The 19348-nt window shown below is 37.6% G+C and overlaps 1 protein-coding gene across 1 annotated transcript in view; it reads left to right on the top strand.

Annotated features, from left to right (window-relative positions):
* EPHB1 (EPH receptor B1) overlaps window positions 1-17911 on the top strand; it is a 498694-nt gene extending 480783 nt beyond the window's left edge. The window contains exon 17 of the mRNA XM_053709781.1: window positions 17599-17911. The gene's annotated coding sequence lies outside the window, so the exon portion shown is untranslated. The remainder of the gene's footprint in view (window positions 1-17598) is intronic.
* The last annotated feature ends 1437 nt before the right edge of the window (window positions 17912-19348 follow it).

Below are 19348 nucleotides of genomic sequence, written 5' to 3'. Positions count from 1 at the left end.
GGGGCTCAGATTAGGGGTTAATATAGTTAATGTAGGTGGCGGTGGTGTAGGGGGCTCAGATTAGGGGTTAATATAGGTGGCGGCGGTGTAGGGGGTCAGATTAGGGGGTAATATAGTTAATATAGGTGGCGGCGGTGTAGGGGGGTCAGATTAGGGGTTAATACATTTAATGTAGGTGGTGGCGGGTTCCGGCAGTGGCAGTTTAGGGGTTAATACTAGGATAGGTTTATTGCGGTGTAGGCTATGGCGGTTTAGGGGTTAATAATAAGGCTTATTGCGTTGTGGGGGGTTGTCGGTCTAGGGGTTAATACATTTATTGTTAGGAGTGAGAGGGGGGATTGCAGATAGAGGGGTATACCTGTCGGGCTATTTTTGGGAGGCGTGTTAAAGTGCCGTAAATCACTGGCGACTCCAGAAATTTGTACTAAGCTTATTTCTGGACATTGCTAGTTTGTCCGACTTACGGCACTTTAGCAACTGTCGGCACCTTATATGTGATAGCCCGATGTGCAAGGTGAAACTACGGGCGGCGCAGGTTTCCACGCTTGGGCCGAAACCTGCGCCGTATATCGGATCGTGCCCCTAGAGATTAGTAACATGTGGAATTAATACAGAGCAAATGTTAAAGGGATAGTTAACACTAAAAATGTTATTGTTTAAAAAAATAGATAATCCCTTTATTTACCATTCCCCAATTTTGCATAATAAACACTGCTAAATTATTATGCATTTTACCTCTGTGATTACCTTGTATCTAAGCTTCTGCTGACTGCCTCCTTATCTCAGATCTTTTTACAGACTTGCATTTCAGGCAATTAGTGCTGACTCTTAAATAACTCCATGTGCACAATGTTATTTATATGAAGCACATGAACTAACACCCTCTAGCTGTGAAAAACTGTTAAATGCATTCAGATAAGAGACGCCCTTCAAGGGCTTAGACATTAGCATATGAGCCTACCTAGGTTTAGCTTTCAACAAAGAATACCAAGAGAATAAAGCACATTTGATGATAAAAGTAAATTAGATGCCCTATCTCAATCATGAAAGTTTAATTTGGCCTTTACTGTCCCTTTAAGGATTGTAAAAATAAATGTTAGAATAATCATTTTTGTATTACTGACTAACTTATGTCATTAACCACTGTAAGGGGTTTAAACACATGGGTAGAGCAGGAAACCGCCAGTGAGGAGCAGTTGTCACGCAACACGCACGTTACCTTGTCCTGCTCATAAGCTGTAATGCTTGCCAATCCTAAACTGGAATTTACTTGTGTATTTATCCCCTTTTCAGGAGTTAAACACAGTTATCTAGGGTCAGTAGTGGAGAAACTACATATTGTAACTGTAACACTCTGTAGCTAATAATAATACACTATTCCAACTTGCTCAATAGAACCCAGAACATGACCCACTAGCAGAAAAACAGCAGTAGAGAGCGTAGTTAGATTCAGCAGAGATCAGGCAACAATCATGTAGCTGAAAGCAAAAATCTCAGTCCAGCACCCAGGAATATGCCAGCCACACAGGGTAACCACTCATACCTCAGCAAAGTATAGCAGAACAATCCAAAGAAGTGACAGCACAGGAGAATTTATCATGCACGAATTACAGAAAACAACGTTTGGGATTGCATGCTTTGATAGCATGATTAAGAGAGCAATTCCGAAACGTTGCTTTCTGTAATTTGTGCATAAAAAATTCTTCTAGGCTGCCACTTCTTTGGATTATTCAACAATCAGGGGGCATCAGGTATTCAGGAGATTCTAAAAGGGTATTTGAAAACTGCCAGTAGTCAGGTAACTCACAGGTACAGTAGAACAAAATGGCAGGCAGCCAGATGTTCATGGAACAAGGCAAAGGAGATCACCTACACGAATATCACACCCAGGTACACAGGTTAACAGATTACATGGCACAAAGAATGCCTGACTAATAAGGTGCACTGGTGGAAAATGTACACGCTGTAGCGTGTATAAAATGTAATGGTTACGAATAAATGACGGTACGCCAAGTGTTCAGAAGGTGTAAAACTGCATGTTTCGCTAGGTGTTAGGCAACACTCGCTACATGACAGTAACAAAACAAAGTATGGTTTGCGTTAGGACATCTGGACCAATTTCAAAACCTGAAAACTAACTTCTTAATACAGAGAAATATTTAAAAAAAAATATACTGTATATCTATTATATATATATATATATATTTCCATTTTGTACATTTTGGTAGTGATTAATCAAGATATTATTTCTTTTTGGAGTGCATTTTATTGAATGATAATTTGTCTGTATCTGAATAATGCAATTCTTAAGAAAAACTTACCGCAACTCAAACTGCATTCATGTATTTTTTGTTGTTGTTTGCATGGGTACAAAGATGAAGTTTGACTGTGAGATCTTGATCTGCTATTTTATAGACAGTAACCAGAAAAGTGATTAAATTCTACAAGTCATGTACATATATTATTATCTATGTGGAAGTGTTTTTTCAAAAGTAATTGCTTTGGAAATATGGAACGTGGCATAAATCTCTCCCTCACTCTTGGAAAGATAATCTTGTAGAGATAAATCCTTAGTCCCAGAAATGATGAGCTTTTGAAGAGAGCTGCACTTAATTCATAATAAAAGGGAAACTAATTTAGGAAGAGATTAATCTTTTATTGCTTGGTAAATTACATCTTTAAGAACTTCACGTGTCTCTTTTTTTAAGGCAAATAGTTATTAAAAGACGCTAAAAATATCCCTTGGGATTCAAACATTGTGTTGAAGGCCTTGGTATGTTGAAGGTCAATATACCTTTTAGCATGCCAAGCAAAGGAAATGTTTAATAGATTTAGTTAGAAATAATTTTCATTTTCTATATATTCAGTAATATTTCTCATTAGTAAAGAGACCTGCAATTTGTGGGAAATTATATCTAAAAAGAATATTGAATTTTGATTGAAGAAGCTAGAAACATACTGGTTGGGCAGCTGATCTACGTGTTCAAACCACTGGGTCGCAGGTGTGAATCCTGAACCAACTCAATCCCTTATCCCAACAAGGTCAATAAATTGAATACCATTAAACAGACATAAAGGAGCAGTAATTGAATGCTCGAATATACAAGAGTATTACATTATTTCAATACTGGTTGTAGAGAACTAAGAGATAAACCATTTGTTTTACCTCTTTACAGGAGTGGGCACTGGGCAATACACTTCAGCTGAATACTCCTGATGATTGTTGGCTACGCACATATGCTACCCCATATTGGCCCAGTGGTCATGTTAAGCTCTCCATCATTAGTGCACTACTGGTTTGGATATAACTTTATTTGTGGTTCTCAGCAGACAGTAGTGCAATAGGAATTCCTAATGGTTCATATTTAAATCTGCGAGGTCTGTGTGCCAAATGCTTTGAATATGCTTGGGTTAAAAAAGTGTCATAAAAATCAAACAATAAATATATATTTTAGTTTTAACATTACAGTTTTGCTTCAAACTGTTGTTAAAGGGATTCTAAACAAAAAAAAAATTAATGATTCAGAGAGAGCATGCAAGTTTAAGCAAGTTTCTAATTTACTCATATTATCAATTTTTCTTCATCCTCTTGCTATCTTTATTTGAAAAAGCAGGAATCCAAGCTAAGGAGCCGACCCATTTTTGGTTCAGCACCCTGGATAGTGCTTGCTGATTGGTGGGTACATTTAGCCACCATACAGTAAGTGGAACCCAGGTGCTGAACCAAAAATGGGTCGGTTCCTTAGCTTAGATTCCTGCTTTTTCAAATAAAGATAGCAAGAGGACAAAGAAAAATTGATATTAGGAATAAATTAGAAAGTTGCTTAAACTTGCATGCACTGAATCAGGGGCGCGATCCGATATCGATCGCAGTTTGCGGCGCAAGCGAGGGAACCGGCGTCGCCCGCAGTTTCAGCTCGCAACTCGAGCCATCCCATATAGGTCGCCGTCAGATGCTAACGTGCCGTAAGTCTCACAAACCAGCGATGTCCAGAAATCTGCGTAAGTACAAATTTCTGGCGTCGCCAGTGACTTGCGGCACGTTAGAAACTGCCGGCGCCTATAAAACCTGACTAAAGTTTAAAACACCCGCACTGTCTAACACGCCTCCCTAACATAGCCCGCACTGTCTAACCCTCTATCCGCTATCCCCCCTCACTAGCCTAACAATAAAAAAGCTATTAACCCCTAAACCGCCGCTCCTTTACCCCGCCGCAACCTAATAAAGTTATTAACCCCTAAACCGCCGCTCCCGTACCCCGCCGCCAGCTATATTATATCTATAACCCCCTAAAGTGAGCCCCTAACACCGCCGCCATCTATATTAAAATTATTAACCCCTAATGTAAGCCCCTTACACCGCCGCCATCTCTATTAAAATGATTAACCCCTAATTTAATCTACCTACCCCGCCGCCAGCTATATTATCTATATTAACCCTAAGTATATTATAGTTAATATAGGTATTACATTATATATATTAACTATATTAACCCTAATTATATTAGGGTTAATATAGTTAATATAGTTACTATAGTATTTATATTAACTATATTAACTCTATATAACCCTGACTAAATTTATATTAAATTAATCTAATTCATTTATAAACTAAAATATTCCTATTTAAATCTAAATACTTACCTATAAAATAAACCCTAAGATAGCTACAATATAATTAATAATTACATTGTAGCTATGTTAGGGTTAATATTTATTTTACAGGTAAATTGTTAATTATTTTAACTAGGTATAATAGATATTAAATAGTTATTAACTATTTAATATCTACCTAGTTAAAATAATTACCCAATTACCTGTAAAATAAATCCTAACCTAAGTTACAAATACACCTACACTATCAATAAATTTAATAAACTACAAACATCTATCTAAAAATACAATTAAATTAACTAAACTAAATTACAAAAAAAAACAAACACTAAATTACAAAAAATAAAAAAAAGATTACAAGATATTTAAGCTAATTACACCTATTCTAAGCCCCCTAATAAAATAACAAACCCCCAAAATAAAAAAAATTCCCTGCCCTATTCTAAAATCAACAAATTTCAAAGCTCTTTACCTTACCAGCCCTTAAAAGGGCCTTTTGTGGGGCATGCCCCAAAGAATTCAGCTCTTTTGCATACAACAAATACAATACCCCCCCCCCATTACAACCCACCACCCACATACCCCTATTCTAAACCCACCCAAACCCCCCTTAAAAAAGCCTAACACTACCCCCCTGAAGATCTCCCTACCTTGTCTTCACCACACCGGGCCGAACTCCTGATCCGATCCGGGCGATGTCATCCTCCAAGCGGCAAAGAAGAATTCTTCCTCCGGCGACGTCTTCCTCCAAGCGGCAGCAAAGTCTTCATTCTTCCGGCGGCATCTTCAATCTTCTTTCTTCGCTCCGCCGCCGCGGAGCATCCATCCCGGCCGACTGCTGAACTTGGAATGAGGTACCTTTAAATGACGTCATCCAAGATGGCGTCCGCCGAATTCCGATTGGCTGATAGGATTCTATCAGCCAATCGGAATTAAGTTAAAAAAATCTGATTGGCTGATTGAATCAGCCAATCAGATTCAAGTTCAATCCGATTGGCTGATCCAATCAGCCAATCAGATTGAGCTCGCATTCTATTGGCTGTTCCGATCAACCAATAGAATGCGAGCTCTATCTGATTGGCTGATTGGATCAGCCAATCGGATTGAACTTGAATCTGATTGGCTGATTCAATCAGCCAATCAGATTTTTTTAACTTAATTCCGATTGGCTGATAGAATCCTATCAGCCAATCGGAATTCGGCGGACGCCATCTTGGATGACGTCATTTAAAGGTACCTCATTCCAAGTTCAGCAGTCGGCCGGGATGGATGCTCCGCGGCGGCGGAGCGAAGAAAGAAGATTGAAGATGCCGCCGGAAGAATGAAGACTTTGCTGCCGCTTGGAGGAAGACGTCGCCGGAGGAAGAATTCTTCTTTGCCGCTTGGAGGATGACATCGCCCGGATCGGATCAGGAGTTCGGCCCGGTGTGGTGAAGACAAGGTAGGGAGATCTTCAGGGGGGTAGTGTTAGGCTTTTTTAAGGGGGGTTTGGGTGGGTTTAGAACAGGGGTATGTGGGTGGTGGGTTGTAATGGGGGGGGGGTATTGTATTTGTTGTATGCAAAAGAGCTGAATTCTTTGGGGCATGCCCCACAAAAGGCCCTTTTAAGGGCTGGTAAGGTAAAGAGCTTTGAAATTTGTTGATTTTAGAATAGGGCAGGGAATTTTTTTTATTTTGGGGGTTTATTATTTTATTAGGGGGCTTAGAATAGGTGTAATTAGCTTAAATATCTTGTAATCTTTTTTTTATTTTTTGTAATTTAGTGTTTGTTTGTTTTTGTAATTTAGTTTAGTTAATTTAATTGTATTTTTAGATAGATGTTTGTAGTTTATTAAATTTATTGATAGTGTAGGTGTATTTGTAACTTAGGTTAGGATTTATTTTACAGGTAATTGGGTAATTATTTTAACTAGGTAGATATTAAATAGTTAATAACTATTTAATATCTATTATACCTAGTTAAAATAATTAACAATTTACCTGTAAAATAAATATTAACCCTAACATAGCTACAATGTAATTATTAATTATATTGTAGCTATCTTAGGGTTTATTTTATAGGTAAGTATTTAGATTTAAATAGGAATATTTTAGTTTATAAATGAATTAGATTAATTTAATATAAATTTAGTTAGGGTTAGATAGAGTTAATATAGTTAATATAAATACTATAGTAACTATATTAACTATATTAACCCTAATATAATTAGGGTTAATATAGTTAATATATATAATGTAATACCTATATTAACTATAATATACTTAGGGTTAATATAGATAATATAGCTGGCGGCGGGGTAGGTAGATTAAATTAGGGGTTAATCATTTTAATAGAGATGGCGGCGGTGTAAGGGGCTTACATTAGGGGTTAATAATTTTTATATAGGTGGCGGCGGTGTAAGGGGTCAGATTAGGGGATAGATAAGGTAGATGGCGGCGGTTTTAGTGGCTCACAGTAGGGGGTTAGTTTATGTAGATGGCGGCGGGGTCCGGGAGCGGCGGTTTAGGGGGTAATAACTTTATTAGGGATTTCGGGGGGGGGGGATCGCGGTTGACAGGGAGATAGACATTGCGCATGCGTTAGGTGTTAGGTTTATTTTCTAGTTAGTTTAGGGAGTTACGGGGCTCCAATAGTCAGCGTAAGGCTTCTTACGGCTGCTTTTTGTGGCGAGGTGAAAATGGAGTAAGTTTTCTCCATTTTCGCTACGTAAGTCCTTACGCTGCATATTGGATACCAAACTGCGCGGGTTTGGTATACCTGCCTATGGCCCAAAAAACTGCGGGCGACGGCAGAAATATACGGGCGTAACTTCTAGGTTACGCCGTATATGTGATACCAAACCCGCGCAAATATTGGCGTCGCCGGCTTTTGCGGGCGACGATTTATATCGGATCGACCCCCATGACAGAAAACAATTGGGTTTAGTATCCCTGTAAGTGAGTGCTAATTGCAGATGTTAATGTAGATGAAATGAACCAATGTGAATAAATAAGAAATGCACCATGAATCATTATCTCCTTTGAAAGAAGTTTACACTTTAAAATATTGTTTGAATGTATAGGGAGCATGAATTGTCCTTACCTCCTGAAGCAAATGCCTGTTTTCCCTCTCATTCAAAGAACTCAAATGTTTTCCCATCACAAGAGCACCCCATAGTTTTGTATTATCTGATACCAACATGAAATACATCCTGCAGAGTTGAGAGAGATCATTCATTTTATATTTTGAAGCTACACAGGAAGACCCTGAAGGCAAAGAGAGCTATGGAACTCTTCTGTAAAGAAAAAAGCGCTTTATGAGTACTTGACATTCTAATAATTATTGTTTCATTTTTATGGTGATAGGTTTGTGCTGACAGATCCCAGGAACCCTGTCTGACTTCTAATAAAAAATATGGCTGGTTCATCAATATGCAAGAGAAAATATACCAATGGCACTACCTAAATGTGGAGGACCAGAATTATAACCTAAGTTAAGCCCACTATTTAAGGCTAGGTGTGGGTGCTATGTGTATGGGCAGAAACCTATTGTACGAGAAGAAGAAAGCATACACATCAATATGTTTGGTGGATTCTAACTTTCAAATTAGTTTTGATTCTGCTTATGTTATGAACATTCCCTATTAACAACTTATCTTGCATCACATAAACTTGCTGGCCACTGATTACTATTCCCTTATTCATTTTTTATTTTATCTACTTATTCATTATATGTGGTCTCCCCTTCTGTGTCCTATAACATTATTCTCTTTGCTCCTCTTCGCTACAACCTGATCTGTGTGTATATGAATGTTTGTGAAACCTCTTGCTAAAGCATTGCCATTTTAAATGTACAAATAAAACCATTTCCTTTTCGTTCCCTTAGATAATCCCCTGTTCCTGCTTTTCTTGTGCTTTAAATAATTCCTATAACTCCAATTGACCCATGTTACATTTCAGAATAACTTGCTATTTCTAGGTATTCTCCCTCCCTGAGGGCTCCTCTTACAGTTCTAAGGAATTGTTTGCTTGACAAATGCATATGAAAATAGTCATCCAGTATGCTGAGAAACCAGACCAAGGGCAACTAGAACTAACTGGGCCTATGGAAAAGGCTGTTTCAGAGCCCCCATATTTCAAAAGAGCCCTTTGTCCGTTTGCAATAAGATGCTGAGATTGAGGAGCTGCTTCTCTGTGACTGTGTGTTATCTTTCCACTTTGTTTAGTCTGCACCAGAGGATATGCAATTGTGCAGACATCCAGTACAAATATGGTGGCCGGCTTTCATGAATGGTAACATTGTGGTGGCCATCTTGTAAACCCTGCAACCACATTGTAAAAGCAAATCATTACACGTCCCTTACATTGTGAGCCCTGTTTTGCAGGAGGGAAGCACACCGAGGGACCAGACATTATGCAGGTGGAGACGTGGTCTCACCAGACCAACCTGTAGCTAATCCAACTGACTGCATGTCCAGATGGTTCCTGTAGAGGTGTGGGACCTCTGAGACCCCTGTAGTTATGTCCCTGAGCAAGACACACATTTTGTAAGATCCAGGGACAGAAATATATATATATATATATATATATATATTTGATGTATGTATAAGTATATGTTGCGGGTAAAGTAAGATATTGGGTAATCCTGGCATTATCCAGGTAAACCTGACATTACCCAAGCGGCTGTGGGTGAAACCCGATGTAAAGTGATAAATCTTCATAGAGTGCATTGAGTCACTGCATCAAACATATACACCATGCTCTGTAATTCACACATCTTCACTATCTTTTTTTGCCTCCATCTGGGGGGTTCATGGGGGGCAAAGCCCCCCTTGTAAACCTTATTCCCCAAGGTTCACTTGGGGGTGGGTGCCTTAGGATCAGCAGGGCAGCTTCCTTGAACCCCCCAGGCAGAGGAAAATAAATAGTGTAGATGGAGGAATTACATTACATCAGGCTTTACTCACATCCGCTTGGGTATTGTCAGGTTTCTGACTTTACCCATAACATATATATATATATACACCACATCAAGGTCCTTTCCAATACCTGGGACCCTAAGACAGCCACACAATGCAAGCTCTCAAATCCAAACAAACTGAGAACAAGGTAAGGGTGCACAGGCTTATGTAATCACCCTAGACATATACAAAACACGGAAGGGGACTGCACTCTCATACCGGACCGGGTACACATTCCATGACCCTGCAACATACTCAGCCCTGGGTGCTCATGGGCACTCACAGGAAGCTGTGCTGTCCCCAGAATCAAAGGCAGTTAACCCCAGACAGGTCTGGGTGCAATAACCATAGGGAAAATTACAAAACAAATTAATACAACACACAGAGAAAGTCCAGCACTCACTTAAAAGCTTTCAGCTAAGATTTAAAAGCAAAAATGGAAAGGTTAGTTACCGCATTTGGCCAAATGGGACAAGCCCAGGTACCACATCAAGGTCCTTTCCAACACCTGGGACCCTAAACCCCTGTCTGGGGTTAACTGCCTGTGACTCTGGGGGCAGCACAGCTTCCTGTGAGTGCCCATGAGCATCCAGGGCTGAGCATGTTGCAAGGTCATGGGATGTGTACCCGATCCGGTATGAGAGTGCAGTCCCCTTCTGTGTTTTGTATATGTCTAGGGTGATTACATAAGCCTGTGCACCCTTCCCTTGTTCCCAGTTAGTTTGGATTTGAGAGCTTGCATTGTGTGGCTGTTTTAGGGTCCCAGGTATTGGAAAGGACCTAGATGTGGTACCTGGGCTTGTCCCATTTGGCCAAATGCGGTAACTAATCTTTCCATTTTTGCTTTTAAATCTTAGCTGATAGCTTGTAAGTGAGTGCTGGACTTTCTCTGTGTGTAGTATTAATTTGTTTTGTAATTTTCCCTATGGTTCTTGCACCCAGACCTGTCTGGGGTTAACTGCCTGTGACTCTGGGGAGAGCACAGCTTCCTGTGAGTGCCCATGAGCACCCAGGGCTGAGCATATTGCAGGGTCATATGATGTGTACCCATTCCTGTATGAGAGTGCAGTCCCCTTCCGTGTTTTGTATATGTCTAGGGTGATTACATAAGCCTGTGCACCCTTCCCTTGTTCCCAGTTTGTTTGGATTTGAGAGCTTGCATTGTGTGGCTGTTTTAGGGTCCCAGGTATTGGAAAGGACCTAGATGTGGTACCTGGGCTTGTCCCATGTGGCCAGATGCGGTAACTAACCTTTCCATTTTTGCTTTGAAATCTTAGCTGAGAGCTTGTAAGTGAGTGCTGGACTTTCTCTGTGTGTTGTATTAATTTGTTTTGTAATTTTCCCTATGGTTCTTGCACCAGACCTGTCTGGGGTTAACTGCCTGTGACTCTGGGGACAGCACAGCGTCCTGTGAGTGCCCATGAGCCCCCAGGGCTGAGCATGTTGCAGGGTCATAGGATGTGTACCCGGTCCGGTATGAGAGTGCAGTCCCCCCCTTCCGTGTTTTGTGTGTGTGTGTATATATATATATATATATATATATATATATATATATATATATATATATATATATATATATATATATATATATATGATAATATGTTAGATACATTTGTATATAGAATAATACAAAAGTTTGTAGCAAGAAGCAAAATGGTTTGGATCCAAGGCTCCCAGAATTTATTGGGCAATGATAAAGATTGTTGTATATTATCCACTATATCTCAACATATTACATTATTATTATTATTATATTATAATGTGTAAATAGAATAACTGCTATTGCTTCAAATATATTCTTCCTATTTGCTACAATTTGCTTTAAGACCCCTCCCTACAAGTTATCCTATTATCCAATATTTTATGTTTTTCTTCTGTGTAAAATAAAAGCTCCAGTATAAAAGATTAATAATACACTGTCTCCGTCCCCTTCTGTTTAGCAATGCATGTTTGTGACCTGCAGTTCATTCCCTACAAGATCTGCTACCTGCAGGCGACTTCTGGCAATTTGCTCGCTTGTTCAGATTACATTTTAATACCACGGAAATGTCAACACTAGAATTAGAAGTATGAATAAGGGAGAGAAAGAGGCTGTCAGTTACAAGGGGCCAAAGAATGTTGCTGTTATGGGTTAAGTTTACTAAGTATCGTGTGCACCTTTCCTTTCATCCAGAAGAAAGCATTTTACTGAATTTTACTCAAATTTTGCAGTCGTGATGTGGATTTCTATTCATTGAACAATGCTGTATCAAAACAGTCTATCATACCCATAAAAGGGCAGCATTTAAACATGGTGAATATGAATGAATATATACAGTGTATGTATGTGTGTGTGTATATATATATATATATAGTGTGTGTGTGTGTATATATATATATATATCGGACAGCTTAGCACTCACAGTTAAATCCTGACATAGTACACAACAAATACAGTACAAAGCAGTAAAGCACTCTCCAGTCTTTAAAGGGACATTAAACACTAATTACACTGTATAAGCATAGTGCTGAGGATTCTGCCATGTTGAAATCTGCCTTGCACCACATTTCAGTGCTGACCTGTTTGCACATGTGCACAACTCTTCTTCAGATACCTGCAGTGTAACCTATTTTCCAGATTGTGTGCTAACAAAAGACCTCAGTGTGCATCCCCTAGTTTGAAAAGCAACAAAAAGATGGTTACCTTGACAACGCCAGTGTTTACATACAAATACCCGCCACAGAAAAAAATACATTATTCCAATACAAGGAATTGTGACTGAGACATTACGTAGCATAAAGTAAACACATGTCAGTTACTGTGGTCCCTCAGTCACGATGGGAGGACAGTAGCTGATGGTGATGACCAGCCATTGTCTTTAAAACTCTACCTGAATTATGAGATATTTAATTAGCTGAGAAGGAAGCATCACCATTAATTGGTCAGCTGTGGTTATAAAATATTAACAGATTATCCTTAAGAGATACAAGGTGTGTTTATTAAGTCTTAATCTTATTAAACACATATTTTAGGTTTATTGATCTTTTTCTCTTGTCTTCGGTTGTGCAACACATTATTGTATACTATAATACACCCAATGACGCATACACTAACTCCAAATGTTGTTAATTATACAAGTAATCAAATTAACACAATGTAATATAGTACATAAAAGGTAGGAGAACAATTTAATGAATCCAAAGGTCTATATGTCCTCATTATTCAACTGTTTGAAACTTAGTATCAAGCGTTGTTATATATAATAATTACATGGAAACATAGATTTTATAAGCAGATATGAATGTCTATATATTTTATTTATGTCCCTAGTATCTAAAGAGTGCATTCCTAGCCAAAATGAATTGTTAAATTAAATTTGTCAGCATGTTTCTCCAATGTATTTTATCTGGAGCACCACTTTTCCTACTTAAAGGGCCACTAAACCCAAAATCTTTCTTTCATGATTCAGATAGAACATACATATTTAAACAGCATTACAATTTACTTCTATTATTTATTTTGCATAATTTTTTTAGATATCCTTATTTGGAGAAAAAGCAATGCACATGGGTGAGCCAATCACATGAGGCTTCTATGTTCAGCAACCAATCAGCAGCTACTGAGCATATCTAGATATGCTTTTCAGCAAAGAATATCAAGAGAATAAAACAAATTAGATAATAGACGTAAATTAGAAAGATGTTTAAAAATGCATTCTCTTTCTAAATCATGAAAGAAAAAATGTGGGTATCATGGCCCTTTAAGTTCTGAAGGTGTATTGTCGTACTTTTTGCATTATATGGAGGTGTATTGCAATCCTGTATGGTTTTGCATTATAGATCGGTATAATACCGTCCTGATTGACTTTATCTAGAGAGATATATAGCAGTAATTTGCACTATAAGGAGGTATTCTGTAGAGTGTTTCATTTAGGGAACAATGTTACATTAGTTTAAGCAGCAAGTGTGTGCTGGTATTGAGTGGATGTTAAGGCAGATATTAAAGGGACACTGAACCCAAATTTTTTCTTTCGTGATTCAGATAGAGCATGAAATTTTAAGCAACTTTCTAACTATTATCAAATTTTCTTCATTCTCTTGCTATCTTTATTTGAAATGCAAGAATGTAAGTTTAGATGCCGGCCCGTTTTTGGTGAACAACCTGGGTTGTTCTTGCTGATTGGTGGATAAATTCATCCACCAATAAAAAGTGCTGTCCAGAGTTCTGAACAAACAAAAAAAGCTTAGATACCTTCTTTTTCAAATAAATATAGCAAGAGAACGAAGAAAAATTGAAGATAGGAGTAAATTAGAAAGTTGCTTAAAATTGCATGTTCTTTCTGAATCACAAAAGAAAAAAATTGGGTTCAGTGTCCCTTTAAGACACAAATAGGTAACAGAAGGTGGGGAACTTGTATGTGCATCTGTAAAATAATAGATTGCATCACATTGCTAGAGGGTTCTTGCTACTTGATGTTAAAGGGACATTGAACACTTTGAGATGGTAAAATTATGAATTTTCTAAATAAATAAAACTTTGCAATATATTTTCATTATTTATTTTGTTCCCTTTTCCGTTTATTCCATTCTGAAATTGTGAGATTTTCATTTAATGTTAGAAGTGGAAATGCAGAACACTGTTATATTCCACACAGCCATTGGCTGCACATTAGTGACTTATTTATAATTGCCCCTAATTGGCCATAACAGAGAAGGTAACCTAAGATACAACATTGCAGCTCCCATTGTTTTGTAGACACTAAATCTTTACACTTATTTTGTCAATATTTAAACAACTAATCAGGGGCGAAACTACAGGGGGTGCAGAGGTCGCAATTGCGACTGGGCCCCCAAGGGTGGGAGGCCCAGCTTAAAAAAAAAACTGTTGACCTGCCACTGCCTGCACTGATATCATGTGAGTGTGACATGATGCTTCACTAGTGTCTCTGACTACAGGGGTTAGTGTTTCTGTTTTACCCATTGGTGTTTGTGTGTGTGTGTATGTATGTGACTGTGTGTGTATTTATGCATGTATGTGTGTGTGTGTGTGTGTGTGTGTGTATGTATGTGACTGTGTGTGTATTTATTTATGCATGTATGTGTGTATGTTTGTGGAACCAGCAAATTACAGACCTTGTTACCACAGCATGGGGGGGTAAACTGTGTCAGTCTATACAGTACCACTATATACAGTACAGGGGGGCCCGACCATGTCACAGACTACTGTGGTCACTTTATAAAGAGGCGGGTAGGGTCAGGCCAGCCATCTCACCGGTAGATTGCAGATTGTGTCACTGATTCACAATATACAGTAATGGTGGGTTAAACAGTGTCACTATATACAGTAATAGGGGGTCAGACCATCTCACAGACTGTGGGCACAGGGTACCTCCTTTTGTAGACATGTAATCTGATTCACATTTTTTTTCTGTGTTAAATGTAAAAAAAAAAATATGTATCAAATTCAAATTTTTTTTGGGGGGTGGGGGGGCCTTCTTAGATTCTTGCACCTGGGCCCTGTGGTTTCTAGTGACGCCTCTGCAACTAATGAAAAAATACATTTACTGTACATGTTATTCTCAGACTAATCTGTTCGTTGACTACACCATTCCATCTAGCATTTATTTAGAGTTTAATGTCTCTTTAAGATCACTGATAAAATACTGCACTTTTGAAGCTTACATAAATATAAGTATATTTTTTTTCTTTTTGCTTATACCAATTCTAAAATGTGCTCACTGGTCATCTGAGTGGGGTGGGGGGTGGGGGGTGGGGGGAAGAAGAACCCTGAGGTGAAAAGATTCAATAGTAATAGACTTATGTACTCGGCCTGGAACATTAACCGAACACCCACATATAACCTATACAATATTAATATTTTTAAAATAAAGGGTAATAATAGTTACAGCATTGTTAGGGTCAAATAATTATTTATATGAAAACAAATGCAGTTAATGATGTGTGTTGGACATTTTTCCATACAAAACATTAAGACATATTTAATGGAACATGAAACCCCACATTTTTCTTTCATGATTTATGTAAAACATACAATTTTTAACAACTTTCCAGTTTACTTCTATTATCAAATTTGCTTCATTCTCTTGGTATCATTTGTTGAAGGAGCAGCAATGCACTGCTGGTTTCTAACTGAACACATGGGTGAGCCAATGACAATCGGTATATATATGCAGCCACCAATCAGCAGCTAGAACCTAGGTTCTTTGCTGATCCTGGGCTTTCCTAGATAAGCCTTACAGCAAAGGATAACAAGAGAAGGAAGCAAATTAAATAATAGAATATGCTCTGTCTAAATCATGAATGTCTAATTATGACTTTACTGTCCCTTTAACTCTGTGGCTACTCACACGCACACGCCTGCAGAAGATAGCTGGCTTTGTCATGCACATACATTTATAGCAAATATTAATTCAATATTTCTGCTCCATCTCCCTGACCTGAGTTTTGTAAATACATTTGAACATGAAAACTTTATAAGCATTTTGCTGTTATTTGGGAACTGTCTTACCAAGACAGATGAAGGCCCAGTTCTTTATTATTTACCCACCTCCAGTGCCCTCCTATATCTACATGTGAATACACAGATATATAAATATATACTCATTTCACAGTAATTATCATAATAACAGCCCTTGTCTGAGATGAATCCTCAAGCTCTCATGCTGCATTAAACATATCTGTTCTGGAGGAGACACCTGGGCCTCGTGTGATGGGAAAGTGTGTTCTGTCTATAGCAAAGAAAATACTTTTTTCTGATTACACAAATGCGTCACTATTAAATGGTTTTTCCTGTGTTACATCTGTTTTTTTATGTAGTTTTATTCTTTTTTTTTTTAATATCCCTGTCTGGAATGAAACTACTTATTATTTTTGTGTCTTTGAGAGTTGCTCTTATTAGCCAGAGACTGTCTCATAGGATCAGTTGTCAGAAGCATAAAATCAGTATAAATTACTTTAATATAAACCTTTTTTATGTAGAAAAATATTCTTAAAGATTGCTTTTTTTTAGTGTATTTTTATATTTTAAAGTTATTATTACATTCTACATGTAATGATGTTTTCAAGGCAAAAGATTGGCCTGAGAATTGTTTGTAGATGTACTTATTAAAATTATATTAGTTGTTTAAATATTGATGGTATAAATGTATTTTTTGTTCTAAAAAGTACTGGGTGTTGACATGTTGAAATGCAAGTTTCCCCTTATCTATCTATAAAATAATCAATAAAAGAGAGTTAATAGGGTTTTCCCACAGCCTATTTGAATAGACTCTTTTTTTTTAAAACTCTTTTATTTATTGTACTCAGCAGAAATGAGATAAGGAGAACCGTAGGTTTCAACATGGTGCCCCCATTAACAAAGTAAAATTACAGGAAAGGGGACAAAATAAATAATGAATGTATATTGCAAGACTTGTTTACTTCACATAATAAAACATTTTATATTACACCCTTAGGGCTAGATTCTGAGTGGAAAGCAATTTATTGCTTCTGCTCGCAAATTTAATTCACTAGATGATTGGTGGCTACACATATTTGTCTCTTGTCATTGGCTCACCAGATGTGCATTTTTGCACTGGAAATGATTTCATTTGTGTGTTTAATCCCTTTTGCAGTGGTTAAATACATAGCTACAGTGTTCTCCACAGACAATTTTTCCAGCTGGGTGGCATTATAAAGTAGTCAGGTCCTACCCCCATTAAAAAGGGCCTGGGGGGAACACTGAGCTATATGCAAGAAATAGCGCGATAATACAAAGCGCTAATATTATTTCCTGCTGTCTAACCTCTCTATACATCAGATCATCTGAAATGTCTTCAGTTTCTTTTACTAGTGTGAACTTCTTCATTACATAGGGGTGCTCCTACTATCTGGCAATGTTGTTATCCATCAAATTAAGGCCTCTATATAACATAGGTATTTTATTTCTTGATGATAATGTTACAATAATTAGAAATCTGTAAAGCTCCGGATAACTTTGATTCATAGTTTCTCCTGCATTTCATAGTTTTAATTACTAAATGTTTTTTCTTTATCTTTCTTGCAGATTTTTGGCTCAGTGACCCATTAATGCCATCTGCAGATTCAGAGGGGATTATCTGTCTGTTGGAGAGGTGACATGAATGGGCATTCCCCTTTGCCCCTCTCTGCCTTCCTGCCCACCCCCCTCTGCTTCCATGACAAGCACATAGCTGTATATTACTGTAAGTTCCTGCATTGTACAATTCCCCCTCCTCAGATTTGTCAGCTGTGTTCAACATGTTGGAGTTTGTAACAGTAATTTCAAAGAAGAGAATAAAAATTGTACTAAAAAAGGAGAAAAAAATCTAAATTGCACTCAATAAAAATGAATTAAAGTACATATTGTACATTTATTTTGTGTTTGCAAGACATAGACATATGCACCATATTAAAATTATATTTCTCTCTGAAATACAACAAACAGCGGTAGAATTTTATAATAACTAAACTCTACACTCAAAGCGCATGTCAGTTACAGAGCATGGCATGCAAGTACGATGTAAGCGTATTTGTATGTGTGTGTAAGTGTATTTGTATGTGTGTGTAAGCGTATTTGTATGTGTGTGTAAGCGTATTTGTATGTGTGTGTAAGCGTATTTGTATGTGTGTGTAAGCGTATTTGTATGTGTGTGTAAGTGTATTTGTATGTGTGTGTATTTGTATGTGTGTGTAAGTGTATTTGTATGTGTGTGTAAGTGTATTTGTATGTGTGTGTAAGTGTATTTGTATGTGTGTGTAAGCGTATTTGTATGTGTGTGTAAGTGTATTTGTATGTGTGTGTAAGTGTATTTGTATGTGTGTGTAAGCGTATTTGTATGTGTGTGTAAGCGTATTTGTATGTGTGTGTAAGCGTATTTGTATGTGTGTGTAAGCGTATTTGTATGTGTGTGTAAGCGTATTTGTATGTGTGTGTAAGCGTATTTGTATGTGTGTGTAAGCGTATTTGTATGTGTGTGTAAGCGTATTTGTATGTGTGTGTAAGCGTATTTGTATGTGTGTGTAAGCGTATTTGTATGTGTGTGTAAGCGTATTTGTATGTGTGTGTAAGTGTATTTGTATGTGTGTGTAAGCGTATTTGTATGTGTGTGTAAGCGTATTTGTATGTGTGCGTAAGCGTATTTGTATGTGTGTGTAAGCGTATTTGTATGTGTGTGTAAGTGTATTTGTATGTGTGTGTATTTGTATGTGTGTGTAAGTGTATTTGTATGTGTGTGTAAGTGTATTTGTATGTGTGTGTATGTGTATTTGTATGTGTGTGTAAGCGTATTTGTATGTGTGTGTATGTGTATTTGTATGTGTGTGTAAGCGTATTTGTATGTGTGTGTAAGCGTATTTGTATGTGTGTGTAAGCGTATTTGTATGTGTGTGTAAGCGTATTTGTATGTGTGTGTAAGCGTATTTGTATGTGTGTGTAAGCGTATTTGTATGTGTGTGTAAGTGTATTTGTATGTGTGTGTATTTGTATGTGTGTGTAAGTGTATTTGTATGTGTGTGTAAGTGTATTTGTATGTGTGTGTAAGCGTATTTGTATGTGTGTGTAAGCGTATTTGTATGTGTGTGTAAGCGTATTTGTATGTGTGTGTAAGTGTATTTGTATGTGTGTGTAAGCGTATTTGTATGTGTGTGTAAGTGTATTTGTATGTGTGTGTAAGCGTATTTGTATGTGTGTGTAAGCGTATTTGTATGTGTGTGTAAGCGTATTTGTATGTGTGTGTAAGCGTATTTGTATGTGTGTGTAAGTGTATTTGTATGTGCGTGCAAGTGTATTTGTATGT

This window comes from Bombina bombina, chromosome 4, assembly GCF_027579735.1.
Source record: "Bombina bombina isolate aBomBom1 chromosome 4, aBomBom1.pri, whole genome shotgun sequence".
Classification (NCBI taxonomy): Eukaryota; Metazoa; Chordata; class Amphibia; order Anura; family Bombinatoridae; genus Bombina; species Bombina bombina.
The sequence above is the reverse complement of the archived record's forward strand: the minus strand, read 5'-3'. Positions and strand labels throughout refer to the sequence as shown.